Source organism: Bidens hawaiensis, unplaced genomic scaffold, assembly GCF_021521415.1.
Source record: "Bidens hawaiensis isolate Kalapana, Puna unplaced genomic scaffold, B.hawaiensis_p1.1 tig00020045_1, whole genome shotgun sequence".
Taxonomy (NCBI): domain Eukaryota; kingdom Viridiplantae; phylum Streptophyta; class Magnoliopsida; order Asterales; family Asteraceae; genus Bidens; species Bidens hawaiensis.
The window spans coordinates 274,884-295,354 of record NW_027493053.1 but is presented as its reverse complement, the minus strand read 5'-3'; the positions used below and the strand labels follow the sequence as shown (position 1 = coordinate 295,354).

General features: G+C 36.8%; 1 pseudogene across 1 annotated transcript; it reads right to left on the bottom strand.

The window, feature by feature from the left end:
* Nucleotides 1-6,057: 6,057 nt before the first annotated feature.
* LOC143559846 (65-kDa microtubule-associated protein 1-like) lies at nt 6,058-15,645 on the bottom strand (annotated as a pseudogene). The gene is made up of 10 exons (XR_013140004.1): nt 14,955-15,645; nt 9,490-9,581; nt 8,685-8,888; nt 8,322-8,570; nt 8,035-8,250; nt 7,809-7,964; nt 7,419-7,731; nt 6,981-7,068; nt 6,596-6,744; nt 6,058-6,517 (listed from the first exon to the last, which is right to left on the bottom strand). The product of XR_013140004.1 is annotated as a 65-kDa microtubule-associated protein 1-like (transcript).
* Between the last annotated feature and the right edge of the window lie 4,826 nt (nt 15,646-20,471).

Sequence of the window (20,471 nt, the reverse complement as noted above, 5' to 3'; positions counted from 1 at the left end):
GACCAGCACCGTCAGAGCGCGGCTGCCCAAGGAAAGCCTTAAGGATGTTTAGCCCATCATCAGCAGCAGCAACTTCATTCACCTTCTCCACCACTGGATGCGGGAAGGCAGCGTACTGGTTCACAGCATGGTCATAAGCAGCTTCAGTATTAACATTGAATAAAGGGAAGTTGGAGGGCGGAAAGCCTCTCTCAGCGAACCCTAGACCAAGCAGGAAGCCAGTCTTCTGCCCATCCTCATGAGAAGCGTTGAGGGCTGCGCTCATCGCATCGTCATAAGAGGTCTCTGAGAGGACCTGACGCACAACCTACAAAAGAATACAAGTTAGAACATTTTCTAATTACGAACGAAAAGCGTAAAGAAAAAGATAAAGATACCTGAGGCAACGCTTCTCGAAGCAACCATTGGAGGGTAGCTTGACTTTCTTTACAAGCACGTTCGGCTCCGCTTTTATCAAGGTTGGCAAGTTGAACTTCCTTGGCGGCAGCTTCTTCGACGCTTTTGAGTTTCCTTTCAGTACGGTCAAGCACCCCCCTCTGGTCAAGGATCTCCTGCAGCTTCTTGGCATCTTCCATTGCCAAGGCGTCATGAGCATGCTGAAGAGCCTTTAATTTGCATTTAAGCTGCTCATTCTCTTCGCGAAGTGGCTCAGCAACAGCTTCAGCCTTGGCAGCCCTCTCAGTTGAGTTTCGCGCAGTCTCCTTGGCCAGCCGAAGCTGTTCATTCACAGCTTGAGCAGCCTTGGAGCGGGCCTCAAGTCGCGCCTGGACTTCAACCTCGAGGGCCTTGAATGCCTTCTCCTTCTCGGCTGCGGCAGCGGCCAACTGCCGGTTCTCCTCCCGAAGAGCCCGCGCTTCAGATATATCTTTGGCGCGAGCTGCTTTTAACTTGTCGTTTTCACGACAAAGCAGCTCGACGCGGGGCTGCGTTCGGGCCTGGAGAACCCGAAGCTCATTGGTTAGCCTACCCTCTTGGTAGCTAGCCATGGCTTCCCCCAACGCACCATGAGGAGCGGCGTGGCGAGCCCAGTCCACGCACTCCACAGGGGTGCGAAGGGTTGTTCCTCGGCGTATGTTCCATCTTGGAACATACACTTCATTGGAATCCGACACTGCAAAAGAAACAAAGGCAGTTAGGAAAAGATGATAAAAATATGTAAAGGAAAAAGAACCCTACGTACCTGTAGGGTCAATAACAGGCCGATAGCCGCCAAACCCATCACCTGAACCTAAAGGAAATCCATCCAACAGGTCAGGCAGACGGGAAGGTGGCATAGATCGGCGGGAAGCCTGGCGCATACCTGATGGTCCGGCCGTCGGTGCCGGTGGCGCAGGTATAGTGGCAGCCGCTGTGGTAGCCATGGTTGGCGCCACCTCCTCAGCAACAGTAACCGCCGGCTCCGTGAAAGATGCTGTAAAAATTGCACTCACGGCCGGCGGAGACACCTTCTCAGCTGGAACAGCCTCAGGAAGGCTGGAACCAGCGGAAGCAGGCGTAGACGCCTGGGTCGATGCCTCGGGAAGGCTGACCGAGCCTACCGTCATTGGCGGGGGAATACTTGCTCCAACTCCACCCTGGAATGCGTCAACATCCACACCTGCACAAGCAAAAGTGTTAGAAAAATTTATTTGAAACAAATCTAGACAAGAATTATGGGGGTACTCACGGGGTTTCTTGAGCTTGAACGCACGGACGAGCGGGGGCGAACCCGATGGAGCCGGCCTCTTGACACCGGTAACCGTCGTCGTCGCTGCCTCCCCGGAGGTAACACCTGCAGCCTCCGGAGCGGTGGTCTCCTCACCACCGGGCTTCCCCGCCACCTCTGCATTATCTGACTCCGAGTCAGATAAGACTACCGGGTCGGCCGTAGAGGCCACCTTCTCCTTGCCCTTCCCGACGGCAGCCTTTTTCTTCCGCACCAGTGGAGGACCTTCTGCGGATTCCTCAGAAGAAGAAATGTCATGAACTCCAGCAGCAGGCACAGCATTGAGAGGTTCAGGGTAGAAGATAGGCTTACCTGGCCGTCGGTGGCTCAGGATCTCTTGGCCTGGCGGGTAAACCTCCACGAACCGACCCGCGGTCTGCTCTAAGATGGGCAACTCGTTCTCGTCCAGAGCACGAGTACCCATCCGCGCGGGACCATCTTCCTCCCGCGGGTTCAGGAGCGACTGAAGATCGTTCCCCTCTGAAATCAACAAGCAAGTTAGTAAAAATCGAAGTCAGCAAAATGAAACAAGACGTACCATAAGGGACAGAGTTCGAACCATATTCAAGGACGATCGGAACCTTATCCGCATTCGCCGCCTTCCACACCCGGCTCATCCCCAGCATCACCATCGCCGACTCCGGAAAACGGAAAACCGGGGACTGGACCCGGGATATCTTCGAAAACCATTCCGCCTCCTCGTAGTTGAGGGCGGGAAGGTTCGGAAGCGCCTGGCCATTCTTGAACTTCATGGCGATGGGGACGGCGCGAGCGGATATGAAGAAGAACTCTCTTCTCCATGAGCGAAGACTCCGCTCGGTGGTACAAATCTTTAAACCCTTGATACGGGTTGTAAGAGTATACCACCCCTGGATGCACCTCCAAGTGTAGAAGGTCATCAGACGGTCAACGAGGGGCTCAAGGCCCAGTATCCGGCACACCCACTCAAAGTGCCGGACCTTGGCAATGGCCATGGGGTGCACCTCTGTCAGGTGCACACCGTGCCTCTCCAGGACACGGTACACAAACTTTGTCAACGGAAACCTAAGGTTTCCGTAGACAAAGAATGCAGCATAAACCCCGATCTTGCCACTAGGGGCATCGTACACAGTATGGTGGGGTTCAGGAAACTCAGGCTCGAGAGACTCGAGCATGAACTTCCTGACGATATACTGGTACAGATCGACAGGAAGAGAACACTGGCATTCGCCAGCAGTCTTCTGATCATCAGTATCATGAGAAGACATGGTGGAAAAAAGAAAAAGATTTCAGAGTAATGCTTTACTGAACAGAAAAATTCGCCGGAAATTACTTGAGAAGAAGAAGAAAGGTGAAAGTGTGAATTACAAATAACTCTCTCCCCCTTTATATAGTAATCGCAATTAATGCGGTGAATTTAATGCGGAGGAGAGAGAAATCAAAGGTGCAATGAAACTATGACACGTGGCAAAAAGCAGGCTGGCAACAGCTGTTGAAAGGACGTGTGCCAGTAATTTCGCGGCCACGCGCCCGAAAAATCACGCCCACGCGCCTGAAAAAGCGACTGGAATTTCCATGTTCTGTCACGTCACCATAACTTCCTGCACGTCCTGACACAGTCAGAAGAAACCGTCGCACGACGTTTCAGAGGTTTGGACTGTTCTTATCTTTCCAACTCTTCGAATTTCAAAATTCAAAATTTAAAAAATATTAAAAAGTAAGCGGGAAAATACCCCTTACCCCTTGGCAAACAAGTAACCGTTAGACGGATGCGGGTACAGTGTAAAGGCAAAACCCTTCACATACCTAGCACCCGCAGGGAATTGAAGCCAAGTAAACCTTGGTAAACAAGTAACCGTTAGACGGATGCGGGTACAGTGTAAAGGCAAAACCCTTCACATACCTAGCACCCGCAGGGAATTGAAGCCAAGTAAACCTTGGTAAACAAGTAACCGTTAGACGGATGCGGGTACAGTGTAAAGGCAAAACCCTTCACGTACCTAGCACCCGCAGGGAATTGAAGCCAAATATTCCTCGGCAACCAAGTAACTATAAGACAGGCGCGGATACAGTGTAAAGGCAAAACCCTTCACGTACCTAGCACCTACAGGGAATTGACGCTAGGAATACCTTGGAAGTAAAGTAACCGTAAGACGAGCGCTGGTACAGTGTTAAGGCAAAACCCTTCACATACTTAGCGCTCCGCTGGGAATTGAAACCAGGAAGGATCTTCTGGGCAATGCTTGCGGAAACGGAAATAACATCCCCGCATAGCGGGAACGTTGAGAACTACGTTGTTTGAAGCGCCAGGATGGAATTGGTGGTTTTAACATAATTGATCACTATGTTCAAAACTACCAAAACCTCATGGAGAATCCACACAACTGGGACTCAATGCTCCTGACTTGCGAGGAGGTTACAGACCTACCCGCATCATACCCAAAGACCAAGCAGGAAACTCGGGCATTTCTGCAAGTGACAAGGACTTCCCATGGAAAACCTTACAAAACCCTTTTCAAAACCCTTTGCTTAAGTCCAAAAGTTCACCTCACTTTATTAAACACGCATGAGAAGAACATTGGACTGGGGGGACTTGAAGAGGTAGGTCCCAGCAGAGACCAGTTGGTCCCGCAAGACTCACCTTGAACATGGACGTCTGCGCAAAGGCCATCTGCTCCCGCAGGACCCACCATGCTCATAGAATCTTACGCGCAGTACGCAACCTGTACACGCAGGGAAAGCCTCCCAATGGTGAAGTACCCCGCCTGTTCCCGCAGTTGCGGATACAAGCCATCAGGGAAGGCTACCCGCAGACAGCAGGGCTACACGTACAAGACACTAGCTACTTCAGCAGTCACGTGAAGGCATGAGCAAGGCGGGAACAATCCCGCCCAAATGAGCCAGTCTGATTCTGAAAGATCTTTTGTACCATACCTACCAAGGTATGGATAGGACAGACGATCCGACCAGAACAGCCCATGAGCCAATCACAGGGTGACAGCTCACCGACAACAGTGCGAGGAGGAGCACCCTCTAGTACTGTTTGTCACTATTAGCCGCTGCCTACTCACCAACCCTCACTGTGGAGCATGCGCAGCCTACAGTTGGTGGAATAGTATTACTGTTGGCCGTAACCTATTCACCAACCAGCATGGCCTGCGTACAATCCACAGTCAGTGGGACGTGCATAGTCTACAGTTGGTGGAATAGTGCAGCCGACTTTATTACTGTTGGCTGTAACCTACCCACCAACCAGTATGGCCTGTGCGTAATCCACTGTTGGTTGAACAGGAATACTATTCAGCCGGCTGTACCTTCTAGAAAACCTACCTTCGGCTATAAATACTCCAATATCTTGGAATGGTAAGATCATCTACTATCTCGTATAACTTACTTGATAACTGCTCTAATAGTATTCATATACTTTTATATTCAAAGAGCAATATAGACTGATTCTCACGCCGGAGGGTGGTCACAAGGAGGAACCCCCCCCTTCTCAGTGACGAGCTTACGGTGTCTGTTTTGCAGGTTCCCTGAAGTACAACTTACTCTGCTGGACCTACCTTCGTGGGAAACATTACCTAGCCCCCAGATTACCCATAATCTGCCCGGGGTCACTTAGTGTTTCTTCAGCACGCCACCTCATACAACTTAAACTGTGTTTAGGCATCTTTGTAGCCTATATGTTGATGCTTAGTCACCTTTTTAACCTAAGCATGTTTTTCTTTGCCTATTTTTGTAAAAACTTTAGTTCACCTGGCATAGTTCACCTGGCATAGTTCACTTGGCATTTTTTAACGACAAACTAACATATTTCTAAATACTCGTATAAACTACCTAAACTTGCACCTTACAGGATTTAAATTTCAAACCATCAATCTCTAAAATAGAGGGGAGACACCTTACATGCCTATTTGATAATTTTCCATAAAAAATTAGAGAGAGGGTGCTAAAATACACATCAAATGAGGTTTCTTCTCTCTTTCTCTCTTAACATAACTTATTTTTATGCGTCACAACTCACAAGCTAACTAGTTTTTATATTAAGTTAACGATAATATCATTTATCATTCTTTGATTTCTAAAACGACTTCCAAACAAACTCGCATTATCATTATCAATTTCACTATTTCCTCAATTCCTAAAATTTTAAAGTAAACACTATCTTATTCCAGACTATATATTCTCTTATTTCAATTAAGGTTTGGTATGATTGAAAATAGTTATATATGCTTGAAAGAAAAACAAAAGAATGAGAGCTAAAATGTATCACATTTTAAAATTTTACCTGTTCTTCTATAACTTAAATATGATTAAAATAAACTATTTTATCTACTTGATTGGGATGTAAGTAGAGATTTAAAGATATATATTTGTCATAAACTGACATGATTTTAAAATGTCTCTAAATTGGGAAATAGTAAACTATTGTAATGAAGATTATGTAGGAAGTAACTCAGCAAGTAGTAACTAACTACACTACAAGATACCAACATTTCACAACCAAGCTCATCCATGACTTCAAGGCGTAACGGGAGCAGCATCTTTCGATATAGCAACATAGTTCAAAGGAGCCACGGGCCTCGTATTGTCCCTCTTCACCGACCTAGCCCCGTTTTGGTTCAAAGATAACCGTCTATTAGGAGCTCCATTTTGATTCAAAGATAACCGTTTATTAGGAGCCGCGTTTTGATTCAAAGATAACCGTCTGTTAGGAGCTTCATTTGGGCCCGCCATCTTTTTCGAGCTACTAACGGGCCGGGATGGGCTTGGTTTTGCACCAAACATGGCTTCTTGCTCTGTGTTCAATTGTTCATGGAACTTCTTCTGATCCTGTCAGTTACAAGTTTAAACTTAAAGCAAACATTTACAAATGTATTAAAAGAAAGTGGGTAAAATTACAATACTGACCCTCATCCTTTTCTTTTCTTCTTCTCTGTCATGCCTCAGGATGGAATACTCGTCCAGCATGGCGAGTAGGGAAACGCTATCGTAAGCAAAAGTCATTCCATGTTCCTCTTCCCATGCTTGGGTTTTAGCAACCAATGTGTCAACAAGACCTGCATATAAACGCATGGACATGTTTTAACTCTAACGTAACAAACGGGTAAAATATAAAGTTTATAGCTTAAAAAAGTTTGACAGTTGCCCAAAATGTGTTTTTAATGCATAAAACCTCCAAAATAACTACATTTTAAAAAATTAGATTAATTAAGGAACTCATAAATATTAAGTTCCAAATGTTCATTAAATTATGTTAAACCACCAAAGTGAAGTATATTTGCTTATTGCTGACCTGGAATTTTGCTGACCAAAATTCTGGCCTTTTCAGCGCGCTTGAGATTTAAGTGTGCACCTCTGCTTCCATTGTACCTATTATTATCCTGTCAAAATATATCCCAAATCTATGATTAAATGTAAGTTCACAAAAAAGGAAAAAAAGAATATCAACTTTTACACAAACACAAAGGTGGCCTTTTCAGATTTCAACTGTTTCAAGAACTTTAATATGTTTTCTGTAACGGGTTAAAAATGTAAAATAAAATGATTACCTCAAAAAATCCCGATCATTACTGAAAAAATATATTTACGTGATCATATTTGAATCAGTAATTATTTATGAACAAACATTAAACTTTGGACCAAAATTGTTGCAGGTCGGTCAATTCATATTAAAACTACTTGTTTTGACCCGTCACACAATGAAAAATTACTTAAGGGAGTTAGAACGGACCCTGCTGTAATCTTCGAGCCAACTCTCTTCTTCACAAGCAGACATCCACTTTTCAACTCTATCCAATATATCTTTTCTACTGAGAGCTTCTTCTTTTGCTTTGATGACCTGTGCATCCATGTCAGCTTAACAGCTCAGCAGGCTCCACATTTCCAGAGTCAATCAAAGCCATAATTTTCTCTCTTGCAGCCTTCGTGTCATGCTCTATGTGTGCGAGTGCAAATATTTCTTCAATCTCCGATTGCTTCTTAAGAGCAATCTCTTTCATTCTGCTTGCTTTCAACTCATCTGGTCTTTCAACTTCCACCTCAGCCTTATAAATAAAACATATAACATCAACATTAAAATATTATATCAATATATTCTAATAAAACTGGAGTTATAAAGTACCTGTTTAATCAAATTTAGAGCAAGTGCCCCTGGTGCAGTTACTTCATCAACCGAAGCTGAGATATTACAAGTCACATGATTAAACAAATTCCTTTCTTCTTCCAATGTATCCATCAAATTCCAAAGTTCAGTTAACTGAGCTGCTAAATCTTGAAGCTGAGAATGGAAAACAAATAAATAAATAAATGATTCTTTAATATCAAAAATAGAGATGTGAAGTGTATACCTTGTGTAGCCTTTGCTTTTTAGCTTCTTCTAATGCTGTGACACTCTTTGCCAGCCTGGCAAGTGTCTCGTTGCTAATACTTTTAGATTGCGCACAAGTGGCATCAATCAAGCTAGGATGGACGTCGCTGACTGTACTATAAAAGTCAACCCCGAGAACACCGCAAATATCATGTAAAATGTTCACAAATTCAAGAACCTTGTTCAATCGCTGACTCTGCAAAACAAAGTTTGATATCAGTCATTTCATTGTATATAATATAAATAGTACACGCTCACATTATTTACCTTTTCTTTTTGAAGTTCTTGAAGATGATTATGAAATTCTTGTAACTTTTTCAATGATAGATCAGACACATCAACCGTAATGGTTCCTGCCAGCTCATCACTCCCTGCAATTTCTCCACATATTTTTTTAATTTGTGCTTGCACATCTGAAAACTCCTTTATTCTCTCTTCTTTCTTCTTCCACAATTGTTCTAAAGCTGGTGCAATAGAAGCAAGTTGTTCTTTGATGGTTCCTGATGTCTCCTCAGGCTGCAATTAAACAACAAAAAGATGATATATCCCTTGCTACAAATACTATAATTGTTTTGATAGTTTTAGCATATAATTCTTAAAAATAGAGGTTGCCAGTGGCCCGTTACTCACAATGTTAATGAATGATTTCTCTCCAAGGGATCTAAGAAGAGTGGAGAGTTCAAGTTTAGCATCTTCAAGTGTTTGAAGAAGATGTTCCTTTGACTTTGCAGCCTGGTCAACTTTCCTCTTATACACATTCAGGCACTCTTGTTCTATGTGAAGAAGTGCTTTATCTCTTTCTTCATCGCATTCACCAACTTCATCCCAAATTTTCTGTATTAACACATAAAAAACACTTTATACAAGTATTAAAGAATGCGGTGCATGATGTCAATGGGGTGAGCGGAAAAATCAAATAACCGAAATAGTAAAAAAGAACTGACAGGAATAACCAAGTTACCAAACTGATTGAGAAACCAATGGATTGGTTAACATTCCTTTTATAACAAAAATTTGTTGGTTCGGTTATGGTTGTATATGTATAAACCGAGTAAATCTAATCAAAACGTCCTTTATATTTATATTTTTTTTTATAAATAATAGGGTATATGATGGTAAAGTTTTATTATATTTTTTATAAATATAAAATTAGTTATGTTTATTCTCCTTTATAAATTAAAATAGTTGCTAGTACTTTACTTGGCCCAATATATAAATGAATTTATTAACTAAAATTTGCTTGATCCATGTTGCGGTTAACCGAATTAACCAAACCTTTTATAACCAAAACCGATCCGTTATGAAAATCCAAGAAACCAAAATACCGGTTATAGATTCAGTTTAAGTGAATAACAGAACCAATTCAACAAAACTCGTGTATTTTTCGCCTACAAAAAAAAAAAGAAAAAAAAAACTAGAAAGAAAAAGATTTCACCTGCAACTGAAGTAGTAAAGAACCACAAGTTGGTTCTCCAATAATAGGATTTTGAACATCATCCACAGCCACTGGCAGTGCCATCTGGTGTCCTGTTCATAAAGCATAAATAGTCTCCTTTAAAAAAATGAAAACAATAAAGACTCCAAAATCCAATTACTCTGCTACAACTACATTCAGACAACCAACCTACTTTATAAATCAACAACATCAATAAAATTAATAATAAATGCATTAATCCGCTATCAAATCACTTTACCTAAACCTCACAAAAATTCATGGTCACACAACAACAAAGATCAAGAACGTTGAAAGATAAACCCTTCGGTCACTACACTAAATGCAGGGGTGTAACTTAGTGTACCCCCCCCCCCACCCCCTTTGTTTTTTTTTGCTCGTTAACGTAAATTTACCCACTTTTATCTATTTCCGGCCAAAAAAATTTTAAGTAGTGTAAATTTACACGTTTTCGACTTAAAATTTGAGCCCGGCCCCGCGTTTATATTTTGTTATACATTTTGAGGGGTCCAACTCGTTCAAGCTTCGCCACTGTGTGTGTGTATATATATATATATTGAGTCCGGCCGAGCATTTTCGTCCGAGCTTCGCCAGCGACTAAATTTACGTCAATGTATGATCAAAGAGACCAAAATTACAGAAAAATAAGTAGTTTTACGAACATCAAACGCCATGGATTTCAAAAATAACACTAACTTTAAGCGGATCAAGAAAAACAGACACGTACACGATCATATCAGAATTGCACAAGAAATGGGTACATTTCTACAGATGAAGAGTGAATTGAGGTACACTTACAATGATATACGGTGGATTAGGGTTTTCTTGAAGCTTTAAGGGCAGGACAGAGTTGTTCAAATCTTCCTGCTTTTTGCCGAGAGAGAGAGAGAGAGAGAGAGAGAAATTGCAGCGTGGTGGTGAATACTGAATATGCAGTACAGTAATAATAATAATAATCATAGTTGTCTTAATATGTTTTGTTTTTTTTCCTTTTTCAAATAAAGTTTAATATCATTAAATTCATTGTTTTTCTTTTTCTTTCCGATTATACAAGTATCAAAAAGGTTTTGTCATTCAAAAAACTGTATTTTAATATTAAAACCCACTAATTTTAATTTTAAAGCTCAGTTACTTTAATCTCAAAACACACTTATATTAATCTGAAAAATTCACTTACATCTTTACTTATCTCCTACAACCACCACCACTCCACCGCCCACCGCCACCACAACCGTCACCCACCGCCACCACCTCTGAAAATTTCATCGAAAAAGTCATCAGAAAGCCACTGAAAAACAATCCCCCAGAAATTTCGCCAGAAAATTCACCGAAAAGCGGCTGAAAAACAGTCACAGAAAAAGGTTACTGGAAAACAGCCACAGAAAAAAACACTATGAAAAAAAACACAATGAATAAAATACTATGAAAAAAAAACACAACAAAAATAAAATTGTATGACATAATGTAAAAAACACAATGGAAAAAAACACAACTGTATAATACAACTTTTGTAAAACACACTTTATAAAAAAACCCACTAATTTTTTGTAATTTTTATATAACAATATGGTACTCATATAAAAGATAAAAAACACTCGTTATTATGGTGAATTTGTTTTTCAATAAAAATGTCGTAAAAAAGTTATGGACGCTTTAAAATGATGAGGGAATTTGACATATGTTTTGTATGTGAATAGAGATTGTAAATAAATGTGTTATTCCTTCTATGTCTTTCCCCTTATTTCACACTTGATTTCCCCTTATACTAATCTCAACCATCCTTGTCCAAATTCAATGGACTAGATTACTTTTTATCTTTCCTACAAAAACCATACTTCCCATTATAATCTACCCTATAAATCAAATAATGTACATAAAAATTTATAGATACGTAAAAAAAAATTAAAAGAACATATAGAAAAGGAGTTTATAGGATTTACTTATATATTAATATATTGTTTAAAAATTATTCTAGTAATAGATGAACGTTGTGTTGAAGCGGCGATCTGTTGCTCTTCTTCTTCTCGGCTGGATGGATTGACAATAAAAAAAATATTTATAGGATTTTTAGGCATAATCTTTAGGATCAATACTTTTTATAAGCCCATCTATTAATAAATTTTTACCTAGAAGTGAAGCCTAGTAGATGAAATATATATAGAGATTAATAAGATGTGTTTTGTATTTATTTTTCTAATTGTGTTGTATGATTATATATGTTGTATAGTATTGCGTTATAACTATAAAGTTTTCTTTGATTATCATGATAACCTCTCAATATAAAATTTATAGAAGTCCATAGTGTTAGAAATAATCTAGATTTTATATGTGAAAAGTTCATACTTGAGCATTAAGTTTGGTGGGTGACTTTGGGTCTTAGCAATTGAGTTTGGTTTGGTCACTTTAATTAGTTTAATTTGCTTTCTTAAATCTTATCTAATTAAGTTAGTTTGGTTTACAAGTTAAATTGGTATAAATAAATTGGTAGGGCTTTCTGATTTAGTGTGGTTTTTATTAATAAAGAAAAAGTTTTTCCACAAAAACTATAGTGTTCTTAATGTGTGTTATATACCATTGTTTCCAACAATTGGTATCCAGCTATTAATCGATCCATGGAGGAAGACCAAAGTGAGCCGGGTTTCAATTCTATTTGAATAACAACACGGGTTTGATGTGTAGCAGACTAGCCAAAGGGAAGAAAAGTAATAGATCAAGTTTGTGTTAGAAACCAAACGAAAACAAGAATCAAGGCCCATGAAGTATATCTGAACCAAGTCAATTTCAATAAAAAAAATTCCCGCAGTCCGATCAAGAAGTGATCGAATCCGACAAGACCACACACATATTTTTTGTCGATTTTATACCGATAGATAAACTTGTCACCACAAACAATTTATACTAAGAAGTTCACAGTCGAAGACTAACCGATCAACTTGTGTAAATAGATCATTCGACTCAGCTTCAACCATGCCATGTTGTGGTGTGTAATCATATTTAAAAAAAGGAACAAAGTTTTTGGGGTTTGCTTAGTGTTGTTTTTGTAGTTGCATATTAATCAAAATAGTAGTTGTTACAGTTTATTCGAGACAACCGTGAATCTCCCAAAAACACAAGAGAAGAAGAGAAAATAGACCCAAAATAATAATTCTTTCCTATTCTTTTTCTTAAACGAGATTTACCTATTCTAATAAAGTAAAATAATTGTGGACACTTGTCATGTTTTGGTTAATTCTCACAATTCTTTTCCCCCCAAAACTAAGATCTTAATTAACCCTAATATATGTAATAGATCAAAAAATATTCACTTTTCTTTTATACTCTATTTATATTATATCTATACAATTTTATAAAAATAAATATTAACATATTCTTTTTACTATATATTCCAAAATAATTGGTGAAATTCAAAAATCAACAACAAACCATGTTTGTCAAATATTGAAAAGAATATAATTTCAGATGTTATCATTAACACATTGTAATATGTATAATGTAGGAGATTGTAAAGAAAAAAAACTCGGATACGCTTTCGTTTTGCAAAGTTATTTTTTAATCATTAAATTATAAATATAAGCTTAAAATTCCATCCATTTTTTTAAAATCAATAAATTTATCTATTATTGTTGTTGTTGTTGTTGTTGTTGTAAATTCTCATATAAATTTATAAATTATAAATCTATGCTTTAAATCTATCCATTTATTTTTCCGTTAATTTAGTAAAATCTATATATGTTCAAATGTAAGGATAGTATATACCAATCACTATAAGGCATAACAAAGTTTATCATATTTAATTTCTTAGTATTTTTATCAAGGATTGGTTCGGGTTTTTGTGGAACGTAAATTTGATTTTTATGGGTCAAAAGCTGGTAAATATATTGTTCGGTACAAGTTAATTATAATTAGGATCAAAATTTGTTATAGGTCAAAAATGGGAAATCTAAGTATTTTTAAAAGTTTGAGAATGCAAATTGATTTATTATCAAATTAGTAACGGGTTCAAAGTGTTGACTTGACTTTCATTTTACAAAGTTATTTTTTAATCATTAAATTATAAATATATGATTAAAAGTCGATCAATTTTTTTAAAATCAATCAATTTATCTATTATTATTTTTTTTGTTGTTGTAAATTCTCATATAAATTTATAGATTATAAATCTATGCTTTAAATCTATCCATTTATTTTTCGGTTAATTTAGTAAACTTTATATATATTAAAATGTAAGGATGGTATATACCAATCACTATCAGATATAACAAAGTTTATCATATTTAACTTCTTAGTATGTTTATCAAGGATTGTTTCGGATTTTTTGTGGAACTTAAATTTGAATTTTATGGGTCAAAAGCTGTAAATATATTGTTCGGTTCAAGTTACTTACAGTTAGGATCAAAATTTGTTATAGGTCAAAAATGGGAAATCTGAGTATTTTTAAAAGTTTGAGAATGCAAATAGATTTATCATCAAATTTGTTATGGGTTCAAAGTGTTGACTTGAAAATGTCAAACAGATAAAAGTTATAATTTTAAACATGATTCGAGTTTCAAAATTATTTTCAAGGGCATTTTTGAAAATAATAAAAAGGTTCGGGATTTGGCAAATTAACTATTTTTCCCCAAGTATTAAAATTTAAAAAACGATTGTGAACACTTTCGACATACCACCCCCAGACCCATCAATGCTTCTAACTTTTATCAAATTTGAAATAGTTGTGTAAGCGTTGACTTTTCCTTCAATGGTGATCAGAACGTTGTATGAGAAGCATGTCATGCAAAATTATGCTCAAATGAAACAAAATAATCACAAAATTGAATGAATTAACATGTTATGTTTTTTTATGTTGTCATTATGACAAAGTCAAGAATCTCCCTGAAACATATCAAAATATTTTTCATGGTGTAGCTCAGAAAAATAAAGTTCATAAAGAACATTCGTCGTTACAATTTAATGTTCTCATTTCCTTCGATGAGTGATAAATTGATAAATATACCAATAAAGGTAACAATTATTTGTATTTAGGCTGAGTTGTTAAAACTACTATTGTATGAAAGTCTTATTTCTGAAATTGGTTAATAGCCAAAATTCTTTCAATCATACATATGTGACACTGAGAACGAAATTTTCAATAGAAAGAGCGTTCTCGGGTATATTTCTACACGTGCATTTTTTTATTAAGTTCATTTAAAAAAATTATTTTGTGATTTAAATAAAATTAATTTATGTACACATAGTATAGAAACAAGCATAAATATAATACATTTTTTCATATACGTTATGTAATTATTTGCTTTACTTGTAATTTTATAATTTGGATAATCACGTGTGTGACACGGGCTCTAAAGCTAGTTACAATATATAGGAAAACAAAAACATAAAAATAGAAAAAGATAAACAATAAGGAAACATAAATTGACTATAATAAGGAAACTAAATAAAATATAAACTTAAAAGATAATAATAAACTTCTTCATATAATATGATCGTATCAATTCCCGACCCCTTGAAAACGTCCTTGTCCTCAAGGACGGAATGTCGTTTCCATGGCGGTCGCCACTCGAGTCGTACAATGACAAGTGGGGCGGTCTCAACGTAGCACCACGATGGCCGCCATTCGAGTCTTCCAGTGTAATTCGCGCCAATGTCAACGGACCACCACAAGGGGCGCAACACGGGCCGCCTTGTTGCCCCTTTTAACGACGTCGGCGCCAATGAGCTAATTGTATTGTTGTAAATTTGATTGGCATCTTTATCAACCACCAAATTACCACTTTGTTGCTTATATTTACCACTTGCATACCCACCTAAGGTCACATCCCCTAATCCTTGAGTAACTTCCTCATTAACAATGATTTCATGATCAGACTTGACAATTGCATTGATGGAACTAGCATGGAATTGAGTAAGCATTGTAGTAGTGAAATCATCCCATGTGAGGAAGTTTGAACTCCGAAGCCAACCATTAACCCACCAAAATGGTTCATCATCGAAGGATTCAATGACATCGGGAAATCGCTCGACGCCATAGATCGCATAAAAGAGGAAATATCGTTCGGCTTGAGAGATCCATAGGGCAGGATTGGATCCAGTGAAATGAGGTAATTGTGGATGCTCCCACAAGAGTTCTTCCAAAGCCATCTAGGCTAAGGCTCAATGAAAGCACCAATTGTTACGGTTTATTCGAGACAACCGTCAATCTCCCAATAACACAAGAGAAGAAGAGAAAATAGACCCAAAATAATAATTCTTTCCTATTCTTTTTCTCAATGAAAGCACCAATTGTTACGGTTTATTCGAGGCAACCGTCAATCTCCCAAGAACACAAGAGAAGAAGAGAAAATAGACCCAAAATAATAATTCTTTCCTATTCTTTTTCTTAAGCGAGATTACAATATATAGGAAAACAAAGACATAAAAATAGAAAAAAATAAACAATAAGGAAACATAATTTGACTATAATAAGGAAACTAAATAAAATATAAACTTAAAAGATAATAATAAACTTATTCATATAATATGATCGTATCAATAGTCAACACCAACAATGATAATGTAGTGATTGTAAGATTCATTTCAAGTCTTTTGACTGACATCAACAAATTATAATACTTTGACGATCTTAATGAAGTATGTTTTGGATGCACAATAATTGTGAGTGATGCCATATAAATGATTCAACCGTGTTCTGTATTCACAACTCATACAAGATATACCAGTTGAGAAGTAACATAATGTAACATATAATAAATATTAGTGACTTTAATTATGATTTTGACTAAAACTTTGTCTAGGACTTTTGACTAGGAAATACATACAATTAATCTTGGATATGGCTAAGAATTGGCTGTATCTAATAGTGAGAAGCAATTGAACCGGTGACCGATGAAGTTATGGACGAGAAAAAAATAGGGTAGCAAGGGCCATCTTGTTTCAAGCTCTACCAGCGGACATACTTCTTTAAGTTTCTAAGAGCTAAAAGCGAAAAAGATACGAAGACTCTAAAGGTGAGATTTATTGGAGGCAAGCAAGTGCAAAAGGCTCGTACTAATAAACAAGTTGGAATCATTGAAGATGAAAGAAAACAAGACAATTGGTGACTATTTAGGTAAGTTAAGCAACTTAGTAGCCCAATTAGAAAACGTTGGCTCGAATCTTGGGGACGAAGTAATAGTAAAATATTTGCTTAATTCAATGCCAAGGAAGTACTTGGAAATCGTGGTTGCTATAGAACAATACTCGGAAATTGACTTTATGCCACTCAGACTAAACCCCTTTGCCAAGAGCATAGTGATGAGCAGATATGGGATCCGACAAGACTAGAAAGGAGTATTCAAATGATACTAGGATTAATAGTATTCTGGGGATGAGCAATGAATCTATTTAAAGTGGCTCATCGTACGAGGAAATTGTTGGAAGATTAAAGTCTTTTTAAAGAGAGAATCAAAGACCAAGATGAAAAGGAGGATGATCGAGGTAAGAGCACGTGGAGAAGAAAGTTTACACAATGTCGAAACCGGATGTGAACATTGTGGAGAAGGGTAATCAAGGCAACTGCAGACATGGGCAAGGTAGAGGTCGAGGAGACAAGGATCAATCCAATGAAAATCAAAGAGAGATTTCGAACATAAGTAGAGTAAGGTGCTTGTCACACCCCAACCTAAGGCGGAAATGCCAGGGCGTGATCCGATTGCTCACCGCTCGAAGATACTATCATAAATATAAATGACAATATCTAATTAATTATGTTTTTCAAATAATACACACAATAATCGAATACAACAAAACAATTCAAATAAATAAATACAATCATTTAAATTCAAGTTTGTCTTCAATATAACCCTAAGGTATTTCTAAGTGTCCATCCTTCAACTCAGGCAACCTGCATATGCGTAGAAAATGGAGTTTTTGTCAACAAACATGTTAAGTGAGTTTATCACCAATTTATGACACCAAAAATAATGTTAATAAAATAAATAAGCAAAACGTAATAAATGCGGTAATGAAATCAAACCATAAGCAAATAAGTTGTCGATTAAACCATTGCCAAGCGAATCAGGCGCTGATAATCAAACATGAGCAAATAATGAGAATAAGACCGTTGCCAAGCGAATCGGGCGACGGTCAATAGTATGAGAACCCTCTCCAAGGGGATATGTTAAGCGATTGAATACAAAGACAAGTAAGCACATGTCAAGCGATTGAAGAAAATAGATTTGGTGAAACAGATGTTATTGTGATAATCGAGATTAAGGAAAGGAGATGGAGATACAAGATCTTAATCGATTAACTTCGATAAAGGAATTTTATTCAGGGGATGAATTACGCAAAGATTTAATTTATAACAAATAGTTAATGGCATGTGGAGTCCTTAAAGATCGTATTCTTTAGAAATGAAGTTCTTAAGATCGAGAATATAAGTTTAAACATAGTTGACGAAAATTTTGGTGAGTCGAGTTTAGTGAATTTAAGTACTTATGAGTTTAAAGAGAAGTTAATGTAAAGTCATAATTTTTCAAGTTTGTGATTTTGAGATTAGATTAATTCGACTAAGATATTCTAAAATATTATAATAGTTAATAATTTAAATATTAATGATAATACGAAAATATACGTATTTGAATAAATCGTTAATAGATTAAATTGAGAAGCGGATATTCCCGAATCACTGAGATAGTCCTATTCCTATGAAATCTTTAAAATTAGATAAAATACAAATTAGGTAATGAAAGATATTAAATTAGATTAAATTGGGAATTCGTGGATTTTTTCTTTTTCACAAAATCGTTATAAATATTTGGAAATATGTAAATTGAATTATCGATGATGGAAATTTAAGTAAATAACAAATTTTAAATTAAAGTGAAACATATAACAAATTGAGATAAATGCGAGGCTAGAAATGCATGAACCACCATGACTATTCTAACAACTATGAATTTATTATTTAAAACGTTCAAAATTTTCAAAAAATCAAAGTAGGGAGTTGAAATATTTATGATGAAGGTTCACTCAAAAAGTCAATTTAATAATAAAAGTTAAATTAATTAATGGAATTTTTTAATTTAAAAATAAAAATTAAATTTAGAGAATACCTAATTTAGTTTAATAATAATAAAATTTTCAATAATTGAATTTTAATAATAAGGATTTATAAAGTGGAAAATAAGTTGTGAAAACCATCATGATTTTGAGGAAAACAAGAGATAATAAAATATTTATAATTTAAAGTTGAAGATAAGGATTTAAATGTACTTAGAAATTTATAGTTTAAGGATATGGATATAAATAAGAGAATATAATTTAAATAATATTTTAACGGATATGAGTTAGCATAAGATTTCTTGTTCGATGTATTTTAGTTTTGTCGAGATTAGCGGTCGTTTGGTTAACGGAATACAGCAGCAAACACTTTATCGATTCTAGTAGTCGAACAACAATCACAAGAAGCAGGTGAACGGCGTTGATTACGATATTTGATTCTTAGGAAAGACATTCTATGAGGACCAACAATGAAAATGTGTAATATGACAGGTGAGTTGTAGGAATGAGTTGATATGAAATTATGGGGATGCGTATGTGTATGTGTATGAATTAGTACTAGTGAAGACTCGAGTGTAACATTTTGGATTTTCTAAACCACATTCGTTTAAGTATAACCCGACCCGAAACATTTTTAGATCTTTAATATTAATCAAAATCAAATATTTAAGAGTAATTAAGTTTCTAATAATTCACTTTAAACCCTTGTACTTTGAATCATGTTCAAATCAGTAAAAAGTTTATTTAATAACCAAGAACTAAACTATAAGGACCAAAACTGTCATTTTGTGAAACCAGCCACCACCTTCCACCGGAGCGCCGCGCGGGCAGACCCCCATCCTCGTCGCACGCCGCCTCCAACCATCTGCACAGATCGTTTATGCTTTAGTTCGTTTTCTAGTTCGTTTAAGGTATAAAATCGTTTATTTTAGGCATGTTTGAGTGAATTAAGGTCCAAGTAAACATCATACAACTAAAATATCATTCCTAATTCGTTTTCCCTTGTCCAAGATCAGATCTTTATGAATAAATCGTTGATTTATTCCTTAAATCGTATATTCTTACCTAAACAGGCCAAAAGCTCATAATTAGTTCGTTTTTGCTATTCTTATATAAACAAGCCCCATTCATCTTGTCACACCCGGACCAAAGGCGGCGGAACATGCCGAGGTGTAACGATTGTCCATAAGCACATGACACTAATTAAAGTGACAGTATTTAATAAACTCATTTCATTTCACCACATCGAAAATGTCACATAACAATTATCCATAAAATAACCATGAACAAGATATCACAAAATATGGCAAATTGATATTGTTCATTTTTACTAATATCCTAAGGTCTTTGATGTCGTTTTCTTCACAATCATAAATCAACCAAGATGCAAACCTGCAACATTTCATAAAATAAAGTTTGTCAACACAAAGGTCGGTGAGCAATTCATAAGTTTAATCATATTAGTATATAATAAAGATAGCCACAAAACTTGCATACGAAACGATAAATAAAAGTGGTAATTTGGATAAATAGATATCGCTAAACACATTAGCGATACCTAGCTATAAGGGGATGCCAAATAGTCTAGGATTTTATAGTTATCGTTAATTGCATTACATTAACGACACCTTGCTATAAGGGGATGCCAAATAGTCTAGGATTTTATAGTTCCACCAACCAAAAGCGATAAACACATAGGCATATAAGCATAGAACACCAAATCGAGCAATTATTTAGGTAAATTATACAACTACGTTTGTGGTTTAAGATTCAAATATAAAGCATTTTGTTGAATAAGTATGAAATGTCACTCCCAAAGTAAAAGATGGAAAATGGGGTATGAAGTACTCACCTTCAAGTGGTAAACTTGAAAGATGATAATTTGGAGATTTGTCGGAACGACGAGTTTAACGCACAATGCCTAA